Source organism: Rhipicephalus sanguineus, chromosome 7 (genome assembly GCF_013339695.2).
Source record: "Rhipicephalus sanguineus isolate Rsan-2018 chromosome 7, BIME_Rsan_1.4, whole genome shotgun sequence".
Lineage (NCBI taxonomy): Eukaryota > Metazoa > Arthropoda > Arachnida > Ixodida > Ixodidae > Rhipicephalus > Rhipicephalus sanguineus.
The window spans coordinates 147,164,934-147,187,912 of NC_051182.1; the positions used below are offsets into that span (position 1 = coordinate 147,164,934).

Here is a 22,979-nt window from a genome sequence, read left to right on the forward strand (position 1 = left end):
CAAACTCGGGGGAACTGCTTTGACTCGTCGGGATAATGTCCAGTGCAGTGGGGCTGGCTTGCACATACTCAGCGACGAAAACTTCGAAGTCAAATTAAAGGGGTGGTGCCATCAAATTTCGAGGCTATAACAAACCTGTTGTGGGTTTCCTATGTATGCAAGGACATTCCACACGAAGGGTCGGACACAGCAAACGTTTAGAATATATTTTAATTCACTTCCAAAGTGTACCTAAATGCCCATTCTCCCGATCGAAACCCATCGCTAGCGCGCCAACAGTGACGTAGATCTGTAGGATGGGCAACGAAAGTTGTAGTGACGTCACACCAAATCTGCTGTAGTAACGTGAGTGACCTCCTGATCTCCGCCACTTCCGCAACGTACGTACCGGCTGTAGTGAACTACAATATATTCTAGTTCACTATAGTACCGGCAAAGCATCGGTTCCTACATCCCTCGCCGAGTTTCGATCGCTTCCTGGCTAAGTGCGTCACAGCCTTGTGTGGTCACGTGACCACGCCTCCTACACTTCTACGTCACTGCCCAACCTCGGCGCCCAGAAACCGAAACCGAAAGTTGTCCACATCAAAAGGCGATATTAAATTATTTAGCGAGAATACATGAATCTTGGTGCGTGCATCATGCTTCCTTGAGCTATAGGAAACGCTTACAGCAAAGAACGCGCAAGCCACAAGTTTGGTGGCACCACCCCTTTAAAATATTTTATACGTGTTCTCCGACACCGGTGTGCGGACAGCGTTAACACTGCATACCAAGGAAACGGAAAATGTCCCTTTTGCGATGTCTCAAAATCGTGTCAGTACTCCTTTAAGTATTAGTGTTTTTCTGCTTACTGCAGATGCCCGCGAAATACAAAAAAAAATACCACGTGATATGCCCGCTTGCGCGCCTAACGTCCACGTACAAACGATAAGCTTCCCTCGCGCCGGTTCATGGCAGCGATAAGCAGACGCAGCGGCTATCGCTTGTGTTGCCGCTAGCAACACGTGTTCGTCGCACAGCCACCGCCATCGTCACTGCCCTGTCGAGGCAGCACAACCGGGCAAATGCTATGGTCGCTTGCATGCGGAACGTTAGAGAGCACTAGAATCATGGCGCGCACTGGCGCGCAAGCGGGTAGGTCACGTGATATTTTTTGTATTTCGCAGGCACCCGCAGTAAGCAGAAATAATACTTAATGGATAGAAAGTTCAAAAAGAAAAACTCGGATAGGACGTTTAGAAAACCGATCTGCAACTTTTTACTTGGAATTTTCTGCCAAGGTTCGTTGCTTCGAATCTTAGTTAAAGTGCCCTCATTAAGCAATTAATCAGAGCACAAAAAATAGTCCGACTTGCTTTTGGCAATAGTCACCAACATGAATTTGGTCGCATCGTCACTGAGTGCGTTGGCATAATTTTAAACTCTGGCTAAAGATAGCTGGGGCACCCTGTATACATGTGATGTGTCAAGCATATCTTTCTCATGTTGCCTCTCCTCGCTGCTTGAATTTGTATATTTCAGATGGCTTCGCCATCTTCAGGACAACTGCAAGGCACCGCACGACGCTGCGTTTATCCGCTCTGGCAATCGGTTGCGTGCCAGGCCGGCTGGGGTAAGTATGACGTCACTTGTTCACGTGACAACTACGTAGTGTATAATGTACGTGGTTCGAATCGCGGGCTTTCATCTTTATTAATGTAGAACCTTGATATCAACTAAACCGTGACACAGACCCTCTTTTTTGCCCCGTTTTATTGGGCCGTGTGCAACTCTGCTTTTTAAAATGCTTTTCAAGAATCGGATGCGCAACAGTTTGTTCAGTGAATGGTGTTTTCTTGCGATAGCAGTGTCTTAAAAACGGCAGAAAGATGCACAGATCTGCCCCCCCCCCCCCCCCCATTTTCATCTTGCATTGCCAAAGAGGGGCAGGGACCACCGATGTGTCACTGTTTCTAGGGCAGTAAGGGTAGTAATTTGACGATATACGGTAGCAATATGATCTCAGCTCCACTTAAAGGGACCGACAACTGATTTTTCTCGACCCAGTTTTTTACGGCGCGACAGGAAGCTCACCCTTCGTAGCGCTTGTAGCGACAGTGGTTTATCCTAAAAGCACGTAGTTATTTTATAAGCAGTATTTTTCGATCTGAAAGGCTCCAAACACGCATGAAGGCTTGCTCCAGCAACGCTGAGAATTGATAGCGATGCCGTAGCCCCTGTGAAAGCTGTCGTTGTTCTGCTTTCGCAGGAGTTACTGTAATTATACTTAACCACCTTTATTTTGAGCTTCCAACCATTTTTGAAAATAGCAAGCTGTTACAATGCGATTATGTGGCTTTATACACCTTCTCGGTATTTTTATATCGTTGTGTGCGCCTGCGCCTGTGTCAAGGCTGTCTACGCCAAGCGAAGGCAGCGCCACTTTGTTGCATACAACTAACGCAGGCCTATATGCACATTTTTATCTTTTTATATCTTTTATATCTTTATCATCTTATATCTTTGAATATAAAGAAATCAACAATATTTCAGTACTAATAGAAAAGTCATCGAACGCGTACACCAATCAACGGTCACGTGACCGCACTGTTAGCAAAAATAAGCCGAGATGGGAGTAAATGGCTTGTCCTCTAGCGCACGCCCTGATGGGGGTTTTAAAAACACCGTCCGGACGGAGTAAAAAATTTACTCCCCAACAGGACGGGGTTTTTGGATGGACAGAGGGGAGTTTTTGTTTACATCCATAGGGGAGCTTTTCCAGGTAAATATGGGAGTAAATTTTTATAACCATCAAAAAGAAAAAAAAATGCTTTTCGCTCTTTAATTAAATTAGCATCGAAACACGCACACTAGATCACACGTACATAAACATGCACACAACGTTCGCAAAGTAATACAACACTCACACTGACAACAACTCACCACCAGCGCTTCACAACCAAACTTTGGTCACCGAGTATATATAGGCACCACATCTTGACCTCCAATGTGGCTCAGATGGGACACTTCTTTCTCCGAAATTAAGCAACAAACATTCATGGCGTACGTGTAAATTTGTGATGAGCTTATAGATACCACTGAGGCACACCTATCTTTTACTATAAACCCGCCTAACATTCAACGCCTTCTTAATTAGCGAATTTTGATTATCAGCTGGCACTCTGTCGCATGGGATGTATCCGCCTTAGCAGTACTGTGCGTGAGTCTGTAAAATGCACATAATCGTACACGAACCATGAGCGGCCGTGCACGAACGCTTCAGCGGCACACATTCACGAGCAACACCGGCGAAGAAATGCGTCGCCCCGCCGGTATATACCGCGTTGTGGCCGACGGCGTCGCTAGGCCTCTCCCAGGAGTACGGCACGGCTGATGAACGACAGCTCGCTATCACAAAATGCTTGCTGCTGTACAGTTTTCGTTGCCGTTATTTTACACACACACTGCCGCTATCCGAGTCCGCTATCCGCGTTAAGCTACGGAGCGATGCACTTACAACGAACGAGACGGCTCGTAGCCGCGGTTCCTGTTGCTCGCAGTGCAACGGCGGTCGCATGTTGGTTCAATCTGTCTCGTATCGGCGCTCGCCTTCTCGCTAGACGTTTGACAGCGGTGGTTGCATGGCGCAAAAGAGACATTTAGACTTATTCATTCCAGCAGCTTTTATTTTCTGTGAAACATATTCTTTGCTTCACCGGTGGCCGATGCGAGCTCGTAGAACTCACCACGGCGACCGGTGTGGCGGTGCGAGTTCGCTACGCCGCCGGCTTGGTACCGATGAAGTAGCGAAGCCTTCTTACCGCTTAGAAGTTGCAGCCGGTGAAACAACGGTTCGGTGACACTCCGAGAAGCAAGCGTTGCCGGTGGTCGGGGCGAGCGCGTCGCCGGCGCAGCTTTCACACCGGCCGCCGGCCGGCTTGATGCCGACGACGCAGCGAAGCCTACTTCTTTCTGCTTCGAAGTTTTAGCCGGTGAAACTCCAGAAACAACCCGCTGACGATCGCAACAGCTTACTTTTGTTACCGATGAAATTATTTTTCGCACTTCTTCGTAACTCGGCACGTTGAAGCGAGGTATCCGTGGCGTGTCGGAGGCTTGCACTCGTGTGCATGGGCATTGCCGCTTGACGGGAGAATAAACACGCGACAGCCAGCTCGATGTGTTCGCGGTCGGACGCTGGCGTTAGTTGAACTTGTCTCGGCCGGCCGTTTCAAATCCTCGCTGCACTGATAATTTCGTTGTCTGTCGACAATGCTCACACGGCGACTCACACAAGGCACTGGAGCTTCACACCGGCGTGCTAAACAGATGCCCGTACACACACGCACATTCACACACGCACGCACGTCACGACCAAAAATGGTTTTTAAAACTCCCATAGGGAGTTTCTAACCACGTGACACGCACGTCACGACCAAAAATGCTTTTTAAACCTCCCATAGGGAGTTTCTAACCACGTGATCTAAAACTCCGTGGGGAGTTTAACAAGGTCATGTCGTTCATAAACTCCCTCATTAAGCAATGGGCGTTTTACGACGACATGTGCCGACATCACTCCGCTACCAGGGAGTAAATGATTGGGGCATGGGAGTTTTAGGAGCTCATATGCTGGAAAAGCTCCCATCTCGGCTAATTTTTGTTTACAGTGCGGCTTCATTGGACCATTGATGATTTTGCCGCCAGAGGCGCCAAAGGTCATTTTTCGCGACTTTCAATGAAGAAATAAAAATATAAATCCACCTCTCACGAGATAAACAGGGTTGGTTTGAGCCAATGCGACGGACAATCTTTTCATCAGTGCAGTCATCTCATTTCATGTTCTGGGCAGTTGTCAGTCCCTTTAACGAATCCCGACAATATCTGTACTCGCCACGGTGGTCTAGTGGTTATGGTGCTCCATTGCCAACCCAAAGGTCGGAGGATCGAATCCCGGCCACGGCGTCCTAGGGCTGCCTTGAGGAGCCAAATCGTACATGTTATGGTAGATAACCCTATCAATCACTACTTTTAGAACCACATTTTTCATTGTTGCGTATAGCGCAGTTATCGGATCTTGCGAAGCCTGGAGGCACTACGTATCCGATTTTTCGTACCTGAATTACCTTAAAACACACCAAAATCCATTTCTCTAGCGTGAATAACATAAGGGAGATGAAACCATCTTAACTCGGCATCACGACCTGCATGTGCGTGGACTAGCGTCTATCCATGGCATTCGTATGAGGGCATCCGGTCCCTATAAGCACAAAATCTCGATATGCATTTATTCCTCACAAGGGAGCGCTTGCCACAAAGAGCAGAAATAAGTAGCTGTTAGAGTATTGGTGGCAGAAAAGTAGAGATAAAGAACAAATATAAATAATGGGGGGAAAATAGGGTCATTCTGCCTTAAGAGCCAGAGATATGGACCGTGAATTTATATTTTTTGGCATAATAACATAATTTAATCAATGTAGATAAGGTATTAGGCCAACATGAAACAAGGAAGCTTTTTTTCTTTTTTTTTCTTCGAGCCTGGTGGCAGACATGCCACCGCCCCGTTTTAAAGGGGACGCTCATAGCATCCATCCATCCATCCGGATAGCTGCCATTGCCCAAAAGATTCATGTGTATGCTAAGGTGAAAGTTTTATTACAGTGACCATTGACGGGAGCGCTGAAAGCGGTTTTTTATTGAGGTTCCAATTGTAAATTTACAACAGTGCACCTTCCCTTTTGTATGTAGATTTTGCATACGAAACTACTCTGTGTTGATATCCCGCGTGGCTATAGGCCACTATGAGCGTCTAACCGGCGTTGCACGCTAATGAAAATTACTGCGACGATAATGAGACGGGAAATTTTCAGTATATATGCCCCTAAGTGTATTGCGAAGGAAAAATTTTTCCTTGTCGGTGCGTCACGTTGCTTTTTGTTGCAGTGCATAAAATCCGGGTTCAATGCAAACGAATGCAGACTAATATAGTAACTATGTAGACTAACAGTAGCAGTAACAGCAAGTAGACTAATAAAACGGCCAAATTTCGCCATCGCATAACCCTTGAGGCGAACCCTTGAGGCGAAGGTCCCGGTCACCATTCTCATTCGCGTTTAAATGCGCTTTTATAGCAGGTCTGATGCCTGCCAAGAGTAGCCGCCAAGTAACGTGTTTGTCACCGCATGTAATCGCAATGCTGTTTCGGCAATAGTGCTTCAGATACGAGGCGCCCCCTTTTTTTTTAGGGGCGAAGCTCCTTAAGGCGGCACCCGTTCGTCCCTCGTAGTCGTAGTCGTAGTCCGTAACCAGTCTTACGCTTTGACCTCCAAGGTGGTGCCGGTGGGAGATTTTTCCTGTGCGTTGTTGAACAATAAAAAATTCGCAGCGGTAGCTAAAAGCCGACTTCTTCTGCCTCTCATTCCCATTAGCAGCCATTCTTTACCTCCAAGGTAGTGCCTGGTGAGATTTCTCCTGTGCGTGATTAAACAATAAAAATTTTGTTCAAAACGCCGTTTATTGATGAAATAAACCAACGAAAGACGCCAGATGTTTTGTAAAAGCAAAACGGAAGAACGCCAGAAGTTTCTAAAGCAAAAGGAAAAGACGCCAGCTGCTTAACGAAAGACGCCAGATGTTTTCTAAAGCAATGGTTTTCTAAGCAATGAAAATTCGCAGCGTACATGTAAAATTAAAGTGAGCTGCAAGTCGTCATAACTCATCGAACCTTTAGTATAAACGCGCCCTATCTCACGTCGGTGATGATGTACTGGGCAGAATTCACGGAAGATTCACGGTTTACCGATGAACCTCCGCAGCTTCGCCCACTCATCATCATTCACTCCGTGGATATGCTGTGATTTTTTTCTTGTACCTTATCGTGTGCCAACAGATGTCCCGGACTGCTCCATGCCATCATGCGATGACCTAAAAGAATGGATTGCGCTTTAACGGGAGCTTGACAGGTAAGGGTCCCTCGGCGTATTGCGGTGTAAAACATGACACCTCTCGCGTACGCTTTTAAATCTCGCAGTAGATGTTCCATCGGGTGCTTCATCGTGCACCACAAATGTGGTTGCACGAGCACAGCTTGTCATGACCTGCTTAAGCACCGCCTTTCTAGCTCCTCTTCCCAGTCTCCGTTGCCCTGAACGTTTTATATTTATACGCAGATGACGCAAGAAGGCGTCCGCTGTGACAACGAGTTGCGTGCCCTTCCGACTCGTGCGCGAGGCCCCGATGGTCGTTCGCAGCCATGGCGTGACCAGGGGTGAGTAACTCAATCCACTACACCAGTATACTTCGATTCTTCTAGATTCGACACTTGGTCTCCAATCAAAAAATGACATCGCGCTAGTATATGCGAATGTGAGCACTGCTTATTGAGGCACAGTATCCCGGCGTTCTCGCAGTATCTTTCATGACAACATTTTATTCATCTGTTTTTTGTTCCACGACGAAACATCGGAAAATGCTGAATAGTTTGCACTTTTTAGGACAAGCACAAATTTTTTCAGCGCGCAATATTGTGCTAAATAAATCGTGCTTGTATATGCCAACGCGAGAACCCAAGCAGCACCCAACTTTGTCAAAATTTTGCCACAAGATTTTGCTGACGTTTTGTATTTGTGCGTGTATATTATACGCATGCAAATCGGAAAACGTAGGGGTGTTCCAACCCTCCCTAACTCCGTCCCCCCCCCCCCCCCCCCGGCTACACCAGTGGTTATGTTCATTGTTCCTGTCATAGCCATTGTTCTTGGGAAGTGAGGGTGTGTGTATGTGTGCACGTTCTTGTTTAAAGTAAAAAGTAAATGAGAGGAGGGGAGAGAGTAAAGCGTAGCATAGGTATTTATAGAAAAGAGGTGGGAAAGTGTGGCTTCAGTGACGTTTTTTATGAATTCATGAAAACGGCCCGGGACAAACACTTGCTAACACATGCACGCTCCACCTAATATTCGATCTTCCGTTACGAATTCGATCGCATCTCGTCACGCTGCATCACGTTAAGTCACGTACCGAGTTCATAACGGCAAACTACATTCACCCGGAAAGGAAACTTTCAGCGCGGCAGAGGTTTGTTCACTATCTCCCGCGAGATGGCGCAGAGGGCGCGCTTTGAAGGTTGCTCCACTTCCGCCGGAGTTGAAATGCGCGCCTCCGCCCTGTACTTTGACCTAGAGGGCGTGGTCGCCCGTAGTCGCGGTTAACGTCAAGGCGGATACTTACCGGTGTCGAAAGTGTTTTACCCGAAGTGCATGCTACGTACTGCTTTCAAAATACACCGCCGTAAAACAAAACCAAAGTCTAATAAATGGATTTCTTAGTTTTAATTGATTGTCCGTGTGAAGTCCACGATATACGTTTGCCAAATATATTTCAGCCAGCCAGCGTCATCGTTGGCTTCAGGACAACTGCAAGGCAACGGCAATAGATGGTGCGATGATGACAGGTGGTTCCTCCGCTGTGGCACTGAGTCGCGTGCAGCGGCGGGGCTCAGCGATGCAGTCGCTGAGCCCCGCCGCTGCACGTTCCCTTCCCGTTGTCGAAAAGGGTGAGTGTAGTGGGCCGTGGTTTGTACAGTACTCAATAATAGGTTTTTCTTCCAAAACCACGATATGATTGTAGGAGCCGCCGTAGTGCTTCGGAAATTTACCGGATGTGCGGAAAGGATGGTATTTCTTCTGCGAACTAAATAAACCATGTCATCTCATCAGCGGTGCGGGGTGGCTTGTATCTGTTCAGTGTTATTCCTCGTCAGTTTATTCCATTGCTTCGCTTTCCATAAAGCTGAACCTGATATACATACATGGCTTACTATTTATTACAAAGCAAACACACGAAGTCAATGGATACATATGTCCCGTCGCCTTGGTGTGCTGTTCAAATTCTCTTTTGAAGTTCAAACGTTATGAGGTCCCATAGCTATAACGTTGACAAGGATACCTCATAGTACGTCTCTGTACTAAACGCATGTATACAAATTAAAAAAAGTTGTGAAAAGTACCTCAGTGCACCAAACGCAAAAGTAAGCAAGCAAATACCTAAACGGAAAGCTGTAATGTGTTCTTAAGCGAGCGGACCCCGCCCGGCAGCCAGCACAAGTGTTCATTTTCCTTTGTCCAACAGGCATAATTTCGAATCCAAGTTAATATTGCGATAACCAACGCATTTTTCACGTCGCCGTCGCCGTCATGTTCCGTACAAGTCCAAATCGATAACATGTCGCGCGGATGAAACGCATGAAAGCCAGCAGTTTGCAAAAACGCGGAAGTAAAAGTTGTCGAGGCTATACATGAGTACCAAACGCAAAAGTAATAGCAGAGGATACGTAATCGGAAAGCATCTGCAACTTGACCCTTGACTCAAGCTTCAACGTCATCAGCCTGACTGCTCCCACTGCAGAACAAAGGCCTCTCCCATGTTCCGCCGATCAACTAGGTCCCGTGCTTGTTACGGCCATAGTATACGTTATAACCGCAAACATCTTCATCTGCCCACCTAACTTTCTCTGTCCCCCTCTCACGTTTGCCTTCTCTTAGAATCGCTGGTTACAAAAATCAATGAAATCCTTCATTATGTCATGATGGTTAGTTCCGTTGTTATATACTTTAACTATTAGTTTGTCTGTGTTAATGCTGTTACAACTCTACTATGTAGCAGACTGGTTTTAAAACCCTGATGCCGTGTTGTGTTGTATACGCAGACTGTACGAGGTGGACTCATCGCTGTGGCATTCAGTCGCGTGCTGCGCTGTGATGTGATCCATCGATGAGCAGACCCCCCACAGCGGTAAGCACTGATATGTGTCACATAACACACACACACACACACACACACACACACACACACACACACACACACACACACACACACACACACACACACACACACACACGCACACACACGCACACACACACACGCACGCACGCGCACACACACACACACACACACACACACACACACACACACACACACACACACACACACACACACACACACACACACACACACACACACACACAGGCATAATTTCGAATCCAAATTAAAATTAAAGGATTTTATTGCGATAACAATTGTATAGACATAGGGTGCCTTTCGCCGTCGGCATCACCGTCATGTTCTCTATAACGTCCAAATTTATAACGTCGTCGTGCGTGTCATGTGTCCTATGTGCGAGGGAAAGCGCGTGAGCGTTGAGGCCCCGGCCGTCTCAGACGCGCGAAAGGCATGGAGGAGTTCCCAAAGTGCGACTTGGGGCGTAATCGCTCGCGGGAGCGTGCGCAATATCGCGAAGTTTGCGTTAAAGGTGTTCCAACACGGAGCAGCGCCTGTTTCGGAAAAAAACCATATACGAATGTCGTTTAGTGCGAGGATGTGTCCCTAGCTCGTGTAATATTGCGTAGCGAAAGCGCGTGTAATATTGCGTAGGATCGCGCCAACATTGAACACATGCGGATTGCGCATGGTGTGGTTGCTTTGAAGGCCCACCAATTACAAAGCGCACGGGCACAATTAATCATCGCTATCAGTAATAGCATCAACCAAGTGTGCAACTGCGCAGGTGCGCGTGTTCCCTTACCGACGAGTAGTCCATGGGTACTTCGCCGAATCGCGAAATATGATTATGGCGTAGCGGGTACTGCTCAACTGTGCTTGCAGCAGGTATTCTAGGACAGTTTGAAATGACCTATGTTACGCGCACTTAAAACGTTCCCGATTTTCGTGAGGCACGGTTCAGGCGTCCACCGAGAAGGGAAGCCAGGTTAGCGATTGAGAAGGCGTTCTACTCTTGGAGGCGAAGCTCACGCGTCCTCCAAGTTTGTTGCCGTCGCATTCATTGCTTCTCTTGCGGCGAAAGTGCGACACATTTGCATGGATGTGTCTAAGCATCCCAAATGAACTATGCAACGTCTCTGTTACTTACGTTGGTGTTACGATATACAAGCAAACAGCAAAACGTTTCGCTGAGAACAGCGCACGACCACTTCCACATCAACGACGCTGTTTACAGGTTTGGCTGGCGGAGACATCTTCCGCATTCGCTGTGGCAATCGGCGGCGTGCTCAGCCGTGATGCCCTTCATGGTCGAGGGCACATCAACCACAACGTCACTACTATCATGTAGGTGAGTATACGCAGCCGATTCTTGACTTACGTTCGCGCTGAAAGCTATGACGTCATAGCGGCTGGTGCGGTAACTGGTGGTATCGCCGCCTATTTTTCTTACGCGTTTTCTCGCGTACTAATCCGTCTTGTACCACGTACTGAAGTGATTGTAACCTCGCACTACACAATTCTCGGTAAAGGCCGAGGCGATGCGAGGCCGAGTCGGCGCCCGTGGATAGGTGGCTAGCTTTGCGGCAGTTCGCAGGGATCACATTTTGAAACAGTTTCAGTGAATCTTTGGTGAGCGTGCCGGCTATGCGTGAGCAAAAACGGTATATGCTACATGTAGAACCGAAACGCAAACTTGATGTTGTAACCATGCCACAGCGACCCCGATTTCTCGTTTGTCCCGCCGTAACTCTCACTACTAGTTTGTTTCGATTGTAAGTCGATCCCCCACCCCCTCCCAACTTGGGATTTGAAATTTAGATAAAATTGGTCGACCTCCAATCGTGTAAATACGGTATGTGCTGATATGTAGGATTTTTTAAACCTTGAAGTGGAGACAGTTGCAAGCACAAGAAGGTAAACTACTTGTACAGAAGATAAGGTTGGTTTGTGGTGTTAGCGTCCCAATGTGTCTCGGGCTGTGAGATGTAGTGGAGGGTTGGATATTTACTATATTCATATTTAACTGACAATTATGAATCTTGTGTAGAACTCTTTAACGCATTGTGCCATGTAACAGTGTGTCAACTTAGGCGAATAATTTTTCATTCACAATTTTCTGTGGAGGTTACCCGATGATGGAGGCCACATACGAAACTGACATACGAAACGTGACGTTGTAAAAATATAAATGTACACGTGCGTTCGTTGCCTCCCTGTTGGCACGTGTGCTCTTCTAGTCTATTCTTCTAATCGCGAGGTTGTTAAACCTGTTGAATTCGTGTTCTTATGCAAGTGCTGTGTTTTTCCCCGCAGCGCGGCCTTCTGTGGTATCCACCTCTCTGGATGGAAGAACATTGACTCGTCTTTTAGCAAAGGTGGCTTCACAGACCACCAACAGTGGTAAGAACTGTGCGCTGTCATTGCTTAAGGTATACTTAGATCACGACTACGTTGTTTGTTCGGGGTTCGACAGTCAGTCGCGGCCACATTTAATATGGCCATAATGCGGAAATGCCCTTCTATTGCGATTCAAATGCAGCTTAGGTAAACACAATGGATATCCAGGTGCCTGTTTTGTGACGTAAATAACTGCGCAAAACATGCGCAGTGGATTTAATTTCCCGATTAAAATTTCTTTTTTTCACTTTGTGCTACTTTGTTCTGCAACTCTGCATGTGTATATCTACACGCACGCACGTATATAGAGTATAGCAAGTCAGTTCTGCGCAATCCCGCAAGAACACGAATGATAATGCATGTGTATCGCGCACGCAGAGTAATCGAATGCGTCTTTGCTTGAGGCTGAGTCGTAAACTATGGAATCTGGCATCTCGCAAAGGCTGCAAATAGGGTGCCACAACGAAGCACTCGAGTTGTGCTGGGTTGAGCCGAGTTGCGTTTGGTTAGGTTAGTGCGAGAGAAGTGAACGTGATGGTTAACGCTGTGCCAGGTGGTTTGTGATCATCCAAACTAATGCGATGTTTGCGGCCCACACCTACTCGGCATACGTGTCAACTATTCCCGTGCGTCATCTAGGAGGAGCTTACTCAAAAACTCCAGCATTGATGCTGAGCATTAAAATGTGCCTGTGCTTGTCGATAGGGCAGAGGCTATGACGTAGCACTCAATGCAGCTTTCAATGCTTACAAGGAAGAACGCGAGAATATACAAAACCGATCGCAGCGCTGCTGTCTGAACGTCCAAATAATGCTGTCTAAGTGAGTTCATGTCGAATGTGCCCACATTCAAACAACAACAAATGCGCCCGTGTTCGTCGTTTTCACATTCCTTGCGACCGAGAGACAGCCCAATTTCTTGCGTTTTGCTTGCGGCACTTGCATCGAATTTTACCCGGTACCCTTGTCCGTATATTTATTCGTTTTCGCTTCACCAACCTAACCTCGCCTAAAGGCGGGCGTTTTTCGCGCAGTTGCATCAGCTTTTAGCCCTTCTATGCGAGAGGATAAAATTAACGGCAGTTAAACACAAGAAAAAGCTCTAAAATTCGGTGCATATGCTTTTTTTCAGCCGCTGTGAGCCTTGTAATTTCAGCTGCAAGTATTTTTCCCAAGAAACTGAGTCGATCTTGAGCAAACTCATGGCAGACCCGCACATTGTGATAGTCGGGGGTCGCCCACAGGACCGGAACCAGCCATGCCTGAGGGAAAAGTAGAGATCAGGAGCCGGAGCTGGTAACAAGAACGTTTGTGTTTTAGAGCAATCCGACGCCTTGGTCTTCCCAAGATTGCAGTCATCACCTTCTTCTTCAGTGGTTATTAGGGAAAGGAAAAAGGCACCTAATTTCTTTCTGCCTATAGGCGACACGGCGCAGTGCCTTGTAGGGGTGGGGGTAAGGAGGGAATAAAAGAATAGTAGGAAAATAGAGAGAAAAGAGATAGGAGCACATCATCCAACGAAGAGAAAACAGGACAGGAAAGATGGGGAAACGGTCACGGGAGTTCAGGGACGGGTCCGCGGGAGGGAGGTCGAGGCGACGCAAATTCCCGAAAAGTGGCCGTGCAGTCAGGTGCAGCCTTTCCTCCATAGCGGCGCCGGCGCAGCTGACGGCTAGCCCCCGAAGCAATAAAGGCACCACGGTGTGCAAGAAAGGTACCTGTGAGGCGCTCGGTGCATCTCGCAGAACGTTGGACAAAGCAGTGCACAGGTGACTGCTTGATCCGAGCAGCCTTGACTGCAAACAGCTTACTTTCAGGCCATAAAACCGTCAAACTCGGTCGGGTGTGTCCAAGGCGCTGGACGAGGGGCACTGACAGCTTTGAAGGGTTCAGAACACGAACTGCCGTGTTGTCGCCGCATCAGGTGCACTTCGGGAAACGTTGACCCGGAAGAAAGCAAGGCAGACGCCGCCAAATCATTCCCAATCCCAGCGTCCAAGCAGCGCCAAGCCGTGAAAGCCGATCCTAACATGTTAAAAATGTGCCGTCGTTGCTTGCCAAATAATCGCAATGCTTTTCCTGATGCTTCAGTATCCGTAGTTCCAGTTCGATGGTGAGAATATTTCAGGCGGCAGTCAGGCGCCATGTTCGCATTGCGTGCATGATGCATGCATGCCGCAGCATGAGTAGTATATTGCACAGGCGTACCGTGCTCAGTGTACATACGCCAACACGACTGCGTCTTTAGATCGTTTTTAGTAATCTAAAAACATTGGTATTACATGACATCAGCCAGTAATAAATAGAGTATAAAGGACATCATCAAAGACAAGTGGTTTCTTTCTCGCTTTTACTGCCCTTCCTACAGGCGATATCACCTCGCCGCTTATTTCTTAATAAAGCACGTGTACGCCGTCCACTTCTACCCTGAACACCGCGCCGTGCGGCCGGCGCTCCGCGGAGCGCCTCTGCCGGGCGCTTCGGAAACTTGCGCGCAAGCGCAATGACAGCTGTAGGCGGGGCCTTCGCCGCGGCGACATTTGTTTTCGTGGCCACTACAGGGAGCGACCGCCGCGCCGCCATCCGATAGCGCCTGAAACGCGCTTCTGGGCACTTTTTCTCCCTGAAGACGGCCGCTGGCCTAGGTTCTGAGGAGGAGAACGCCCCTAGCTCCACTTGTCCCTAAACGCGCTTCGCGCCGGTGTCAACTAACGTCAAGGTAAGTTCTTGCATTCCTTGTTCTGCGATGTTTTCTACGCGCGACGATGAAATTTCTCCACGCAGTACGCGTCTCTACTTAGAACTATTTTCAGCGTGACAGTTTTTGTATTTTCTTGTAGCCTGGGAACACCGTTCAATTGGTGCGACAGAAACTTATGCAGCTTCCGTCTCACGCATTGTATGGAAACGGTTGAATACCGCTTGTAGTTACTTTCTTGCCATAGAGTTGAACTAGTAAAAGGTTTGTGACACACACTTATGAGAACGAATGCAATAAGCTAGGTCTTCGCTTGTACATTAGTGTGCAAAAAAGCTTTTATTTGCGCAGGTGCCCATGCTGCGAGTGCAGTCGTAACGCTTTGACGTTGGATCCGAGCCCATGGAGAAAGTTGGAGCTGTAGAGCTGTATGTAAGTACACTTTGTGCGTGCATATTCTTCGTTTGACCATTGTGAAATATGTCAGAAGTGGCGTACTAATCAGTGCACAAAAATTGATCTGCCAACGTTAAACAAAAAGTATTTAATAATGAGCCGTAGCGTCCCCCCTTCACTGCTCATGGGCTTTTTTTCATTAGCTTAATGGGCACAGCCACTGCTCTGCCAAGAAGCCAGACATGAAGTTCAAGGGGGCACAGCTTTTGCATCGGTCTGGCTTTAATGAGGGCAACTTGCGCTGTGATTCAAAATTTTATTTTCAAGCCATTGTTCAAAGCTTTGCAGGAGGCTAACACATACAATAGGGCTCTCGTGGTTCATAGGGCTCTCGTGGTTCAAAAACCGTGGGCAGGACCGCTCAAAGTAAAAGAAATCTAGGCCGAAGGTTTACAGGTTAGTATGATTGAAAATTGGGCGAGTTGGTAACAATTCATCGCTGGTAGAGGCAAAACAGTGCGAAATAACAGAGACCAAGGACGAGTAGACACGACACGAGTGCTGACTTTCAACTGAAAAGTTTATTGAAGAAACAACATAATATACTCTTACTGCACATGCTCTTACAAGGCAAGAAACTCATGACGACGTCATGGCATTGAAGTGGTGTTTGCAGCCAAGAATAAAGTTGGTGATATCTGCACAGCAGTGCGGAAAAAGGCCCAGTGGTGAAGGATTCATATTCCATTAAGCGCACGAATGTTTTTGTGCCATTGGCATTGTGTACAGCATACCCTTCACGTGTGGAAGTGTTTACATTGGGCAATCGGGGCGACGCATAAACTCGCAACTGAGGGAGCATCAAAATTCCCCGAGAGGTAATGTTTGCTCGACGCACTTGGCAATGCACTGCCAAGATTGCGGGTACACCGCAGAATTTTCTAGAATGAGGATTCTTTTCCGCCACCACGACCAGTTGACACGTGAAATCTTCGAGGCCCGCAAAATACAGAAGGCAGGGCATAACTGTGTCATTCAGTCTTCAATAGCCCTCCAGGAAAAGTAAATTTCCTTTTTAGATGCTTGTAATCGTTAACAGTGCTAAGATTACTAGCAAGAGCGAGCCAAAGAGCCCAGATGAAAGCATGCCAGTTTCATTACCATCTGCTATTGCCATGTATTAGCATGGCTCTTATGACAAACACCGACATCCCGGAATATTTTCTGGCTGTTTTAGGTCAGCAGTTAATGTACAAGCTTCCTAAATTCTTCCATTGCGTGCTATGTTCTATCATAAATTAGAGGCTCAAGACATCAAGTACATCAACAGTTTCTTCCGTTGTTTGTTATTGAAAGCATGTTGTAGGGATGGGTATGTTTCTGTATGAGATAGATTTTGCACATACCGCAGATCCATATATGCTGAAATACTGCAGAAAGTTTCAGTATTATCGTCACCATCTTTCAAAGTAGCATTTGGCGTTGTTAGTTGCCTAGTTTCTGAAGGAAGAAGAAAACTGGAAAGTGAGTTCCTGGACTCCAGTCTCAAAGGTGATGCTTTACCTCCATGCACATTCATCGACGTTCGAAAAAAGAAAAATGACAAATTCGCATAAGATCTGCATATTTTTGTTGGAATCCTTCGGTATTACCTTTGATGTTAACTAGTTTATTTGTATAGGGAGAGGCTGCTCAATTACCTTGTCTGGAATCGGTGCACTGAGTTTGTGTGCTATGCTTAATTTGGCAGTTGCAGGGTGGTAAGGCATAGCCTTTCAGATAGCAGACTTGTCTACCATCTTTCTGGTGCTCCTGCCACGGGCTGAAGCCAATTAAATCCTTGTGAAATGTTTGCCGAAGGTTCACAGTGTGCACACTAGCATGTCTCAACCGATCAGGACAGAAGATAGTCAACAAGTTTGGAGAAAATGTGCAAATTCTGCACGGTGCATTCACATTTCAGTGGACATTTGCTGGCTGGCGCATCCTCTTGCCAAAGTCCAACATCAGGGGAAAGTGCAGTGCTGCATGTCTGGAAAAAAGTTCATTGACTAAACACCAAGCGATGTCTGCCAAGGTGTCGAGCTTTCAAAGTGCAAAGAGAGAGTAAGCTTGCTCTAACAAACATAGCAGTGGTTATGAAAATGATAATGTGCATTTGTAAGTACATACTGTCATAGTGCGCTCGGTACAAAACAAGTAACCAACTAAGGCATGCCGAGTTTTAAATAGCATAGGTGTATTATGTCCGGTACCGCCTCACACAAGAAACGCCTGTTGGTGTGCCATACCCTTCTACCTATGAATTTGCAGCAATTGGGGACCTATTAATTGCACTTGCAGCAGTTGGGGACCTATTAATTGCACCGTGGCACTGATAACGATGTAGACTTTCTAGAACAAATGGCTCGGCAGCTACAAAAGTGGGCTTGCTACGAAACGTATAATGCAGATGGCACTTTCATCGGTACTAAAGGTTTTGAAAACGTGCAAATGCTTCACAAGCTTGCCCTCGGATGCGTGAACATTTCTAAAGACACCGTGTGTTTCACTTATAAGGATTTGTGCAGGTGGTATAAATAACCATTGCAGCATCGCAGAAAGTGTCAAAAACATGCTTGGAAAATGTTCCGATTTGTCGTAATTTCTGAAACATAGGGTAAGCTGCTGCATGCATATGTTTGACTGACTTCATTGTGAGTTTTGCATGCAGGACGAAATTAGCATTCTGGTAATTCCATAACCAGGTCACAATTGTGAGACATACTGTTGTGGAGGAACTCGTTGATTTTGCCTACCCGGGATTCCATGAAACACCTAAATTTAATTGCACTGTGTGGGACAATATCAACTGTTCAGTTGCACCTGCTTTTGGCTGTTACAAGTTTAGTGCTGTTTACCAATGTTTTGCTGCTGCGCTTATGTGTATTTTATGGTTGAAATTGCTTTAATTTTAAAGGAGTACTGACACGATTTTGAGACATCGCAAAAGGGACATTTTTGGTTTCCTTGGTATGCAGTGTCAACGATGTCCACACACCGGAGTCGGAGAACACGTATCAAATATTTTAATTTGACTTTGAAGTTTTCGTCGCTGAGCATCTGCAAGCCAGCCACAGTACAATGGGCATTATCCTGACGAGTCAAGACAGTTCCCTCGAGTTTGCAAGTTCTGCATCCTGCATGCAGCCTATATCGTAGAAATCACTGTCAGGGTCACTGGACAACAATTAACTTATCGTTGTTTATGTGCACCACGGGCAGATGATGGATTTGCCGCTAGTACGTCGCGAGTTTCTGTATCCCTGTGACATCACACTGCTATGAAACGTCACCGAGAAGCTGCCCCCTCGATATCGAAACCAAAAGTGTCTTTTTAAGGTAGAGATAAATAAAATACATACGATGCATTCCCAGGCACCACAATACTCGTTTTAGGTTTCTCGACACCCGTATTTTTATTTAGAGCATCAATCCGAAAATTTTTAAAATTCATGTCAGTACTCCTTTAACATATCTTTTTTCCTGTCTGTACTCATAAGTAACCTCAACTCACTTGGTAAGAATCTTTAGCACATAAGCGACACAAGGACGAAAAGGGAGGGACAACGTCTGCACTAACTTTCAACGAAATGGTTTACACAAGGCACTAATAGACACAGTGGTGGTGCCCTAGCGATTCACCAAGATGCCATGCTGAGAGATATGTCTTTTAGATGTGAAGCATCTTATAGTGGAGTTCAATCCGGTGGTGGTGGTGGTGTGCGGCGTGACCACCCTTACTGCGCATGCGCAAGCCCTCTCCACTTTCCCTCTCCCCCTTTTCCTCTCCACTCGCCCTCTGAAACGCGGGCTCTACATGCCGAAACGCTGCTTCGCATCGCCTAATGGTCCCCTTTAGCGGGAGATGGTGTGATTTTTTTCTGTTTTATTTTGACAAAATATATGGCACACTATAATCACTTCGCGAACTACTACACATTCAATACAGTTAATTCTTTATTCGAAAAGGATAGTTGCGGAGTGCTAACACAATTGGTACCCACTTTTACAATTTTTGCAGCTTCTATTATCAGTCTCGTTAGTTCAACTCTATTAGCTGATGAAACCTTTGTGTCCTGAAAGAAAGGTTCATACTCTCATGCCCTACACTGTGACGCCAGCCATCCATCGTTGCATTTGTTCACAAGATTACAGTGCTCTCTTAACCTATCATTCATGCAGTGGCCCATTTCCTGACATACCACTTACCACATGAAAGAGGTATCTGATAAACGACAGCTTCTCAGCATGTCCTATGTCGTTTTGTGCAAGCAATTGTCTTCTTTGGTGCTTGACTACTAATTCTGCAAATCGATTTCAGCTTGCATGGAGCTGAAAAACTACTTGTACATTAGCACGTGATGCCATCCTTTCCATAACTGTAGTTGGATAGCGTAACAACTCAACAGGACACACAGCACATGGGAAAGGTTCACACACAATGCGTCACACAAACAGAAGTGTAAGTCGTAAAAGGCTTAAATTAGGAAGTACCGCTCCATTGCTCTAGTTGGCTGTTCCAACAGTGATGTCGCTGAAAAAAGAATAGCTGATGTGCTATACTTGCACAAAATTTAGCATTACATAATAAGGTTGGTGTCACATACAAATGTGCAAATAGTTTTCCAGCTCTAGAAAGCTGAAATCAATTTGCAGAATTTGCAGTCAAGCACGGAAGAAAACGATATAGGATGTAGTTTGCGGAATGTAGACAAGCTGTTGCTTATCAGATACCTCTTTTCTGCAGTAAGCAGTATGCTAGGCAAACAAGCAGCTGCATGAATGATAGGTTAAGATAGCATTGTAATGTGTGAACCTTTCTTGCAGAACACACAAAGGTTTTGTCAACCAACAGAGCTGAACTAACGAGGTTTATAATACTATTTGCTGCAGGAATTGCAAAAATTGGGTACCAATCGTGTTAGCACTCTGTCCCTGTCCTTGTCGGATAAAAAATCTGCTTTCTTGATTGTGCAATAGTTTGTTAGTTGATTAGTGTTACGTACGTCTTGTAAAAATGAAGCAGAAAAATACAAATCTCTGTGCATGGCTTCTTGGTGCAGTGTGAGGGCACCAACACTGTATAAATGTTTGCCTCGTGTGCAATAAACAATTTTGTTTAAAGTTAGCGCATGTGTTGTGTCTCTCCATGTTTCTCCTCATGTTGCTTATGTGCAAAAAATTCTTAGTATGTTGCCAACTAGGCTGAATTTTTCCCTAAACCTCTGTCACCCTGTGCTGTATCGTCTGTTGTCTTTTGACCAAACTGTAGCCTCTTGTTTTTTTTTGGTATGCAGGTGTATGTGCATGCTTGACTGAAACATTTTTTTAATATGCCTTTTGTGTGCAAGATGAAATTAGAATTCCAGATATTCCCAAAACCACAATATGATTGTCACACACAGTGCTGTGGAGGAGCTCGTTAATGTTGCCTACCCTAGATTCTTTAGCATATCCAGATTTACTTCATTAAGTGAGACAAAATCAGCTGTTCAACCGCCCCTGCTTTTGGCATTTACAAATGTTCGACAATTCGACAAATTATTGCTGCTGTGCTTGTGCGTTTGCCAAGCCAGCCTTCCGATTTTTGTTGTGGTGATACATGCCTGCTCGATGGAGACACCTTGTACTTATTGTGCCTTTTGCGTGCAGGTTTTTGGACAAAGTCACCAATTCCATTGCTCTTCCTATGCCAAGTGGCCAGGATAATGGTTGAAATTGCTACAATAAAGGTTATGATCAACAACATTTGTTGAAATTTCGCATTTACTTTTGGAAGCGCAGTATAACGCATTCCATGCAACATTACTAATGAAAATGAGTCGACTTAAAATGCTCATGTTGTCTGGAGCGCAATGGATTAAGCGAGTGCCATGTCGGAATAAACAGCATTAACTAATTCTTTGGACAAAAGAACACCGATTTTGCTGATATGAAAAATTCTTGTACACGGGGTGATGCTGGAGCTGTTTTGACAAGCGTACTTGTCGTCTTCGTGGCTGCAACTTTGAGACAAGTCTTGTCGAAATGTTGGCTCCAGTGACACCCTAGTCAAAGCGTTGTACCATGCCAGCATTTCACAATCAAAAGTTTTAGCTGTTCGCTGTTAGCCTGTTACACCCCAGTGGCGCAAGCTGAGGCATTTATTTTATGTCTTTCTTTATGCCTCAACATAACTTCTATCAAAAGTGATAACTAATGGGAAGTCTGCATATAATGGCATCGGATTAATCTCTGGAGCTTCTCTAGCCAGCAAAATTTATCGCTCTTTCTGTCTACTCTGTCCTTTTTTTCCTATGTTCGCACGCTGCAAAACCCTGCCAGTATGATAATCCAAAAACGGCAGAAGTTCAGGGGAAGATGGCGGCTTGAAAAGGTGAAAAATTCTTGGACACAGAGTGTAGCTGGAGTCAGCGTTTCGACAAGCAGTCTTGTCTTCTTCAAGGGTAAAAATTGCTGCTGAATGAAAGAATTCGATGCAGAGACCACTATTCGACACCTTTATTTTAGCCAAATGGCGCATAAGTGTGTTAAAATACAGCAAAAATCCCCATATCTCCCGTGGAGCAAAGTCTCTCGATTTCTTTTCATCGAAGCGAGTGGGTCGGCGGCCGTAAATGACGGGAGGCGCTCAAGAATAGCTTTCGGTTTCGGTTTTTGACTGCGCGAAGCGCCACCTGCTTCCTGCAACTGGTGTCATGGAGACTTCCTGTTTAACTTTTGAAACTCCAAGCGATTGCAACCTTTCCTTGCGCTGTTGTACTTGATATTGTGCAATATATATGCGCCTGTGTACGTTATGGTTATATTAGGCACCATCCAGGATATCAAGCATCGAAATCTGATGTGCGACACTTGCGCTTTGCCACTAGAAGGTAAGCAAAACACCACTGCATGCCGCACGACGTTCCTGCTGTCTGCGTAGTGAAGCAAATATGTATCGTCTTTACGGCGACCGCTGTCCTTGCATCTTGGCACGACGTAGGCGGGATCGACTCCTCCCATGTTTATCGTAGAAGAAAGTGAGCCGCGCCAATACGGACACTAGAGAACCAGACATCGTGTCGTCTTATGTGTCGGCTTTTGACGCTTTTCGTCCGATTAAAGACTGATTCCTACCTCTAGAAACTTTCTCTCGTTCTTTGTATTTATATTCTGCCCTTTTCACCGGACTTTGAAACGAGGTCGCATTCGTTCGTCAACTGACGCAACGTGCAGAATGTTGCCTTTGCCTTGTTCGCAAAAGAAGATAGTCAATGCCACGCCATCGGAGGGGCCCGTGAAGGCATAAAATCCGTCAAAAAGAAATTGACATGCTTCCTGAAGTCTGAAAGGGCTAGGTCATTTTCTGCATCGCAAGAAGCCAGTCACGTGTTTGGCGCTACAGGGGACCCTCCACGGGCTGCTGCGGCTACTATCACAGCCTTTAAATCCGTTCCACTCCTAGCGCGAGTGCGCCGATACAGCTGTGGCAGACTTGTCTACGATGCTTACATTGAATGCTGCAAGCTGCGTACATTGAAATTGTTTTATTTTTACACGTACATAAAATACGATTCGTGCATGCAGAACAAACAAGGCGTTAAATAGGGCGGCATGGCTCATCTGTTTACAACATCACCACATTGGTAACCAATCGCACTGTTTGCATGAATGGCATTCCCCGCCAAGCGAAGATGACTGAAGACATA

General features: G+C 46.1%; 2 long non-coding RNA genes across 2 annotated transcripts; both read left to right on the plus strand.

The window, feature by feature from the left end:
• The first annotated feature begins 1,558 nt into the window (after positions 1-1,558).
• On the plus strand, positions 1,559-12,156 carry LOC119400935 (uncharacterized). The gene is made up of 5 exons (XR_005185313.1): positions 1,559-1,615; positions 7,149-7,246; positions 9,683-9,768; positions 10,991-11,104; positions 12,070-12,156. It is a non-coding gene; the product is annotated as an uncharacterized LOC119400935 (long non-coding RNA).
• Positions 12,157-14,879: 2,723 nt separating this feature from the next.
• Positions 14,880-21,370, plus strand: LOC119400210 (uncharacterized). Its single transcript, XR_007416979.1, has 3 exons — positions 14,880-15,114; positions 15,202-15,282; positions 20,941-21,370. It is a non-coding gene; the product is annotated as an uncharacterized LOC119400210 (long non-coding RNA).
• The last annotated feature ends 1,609 nt before the right edge of the window (positions 21,371-22,979 follow it).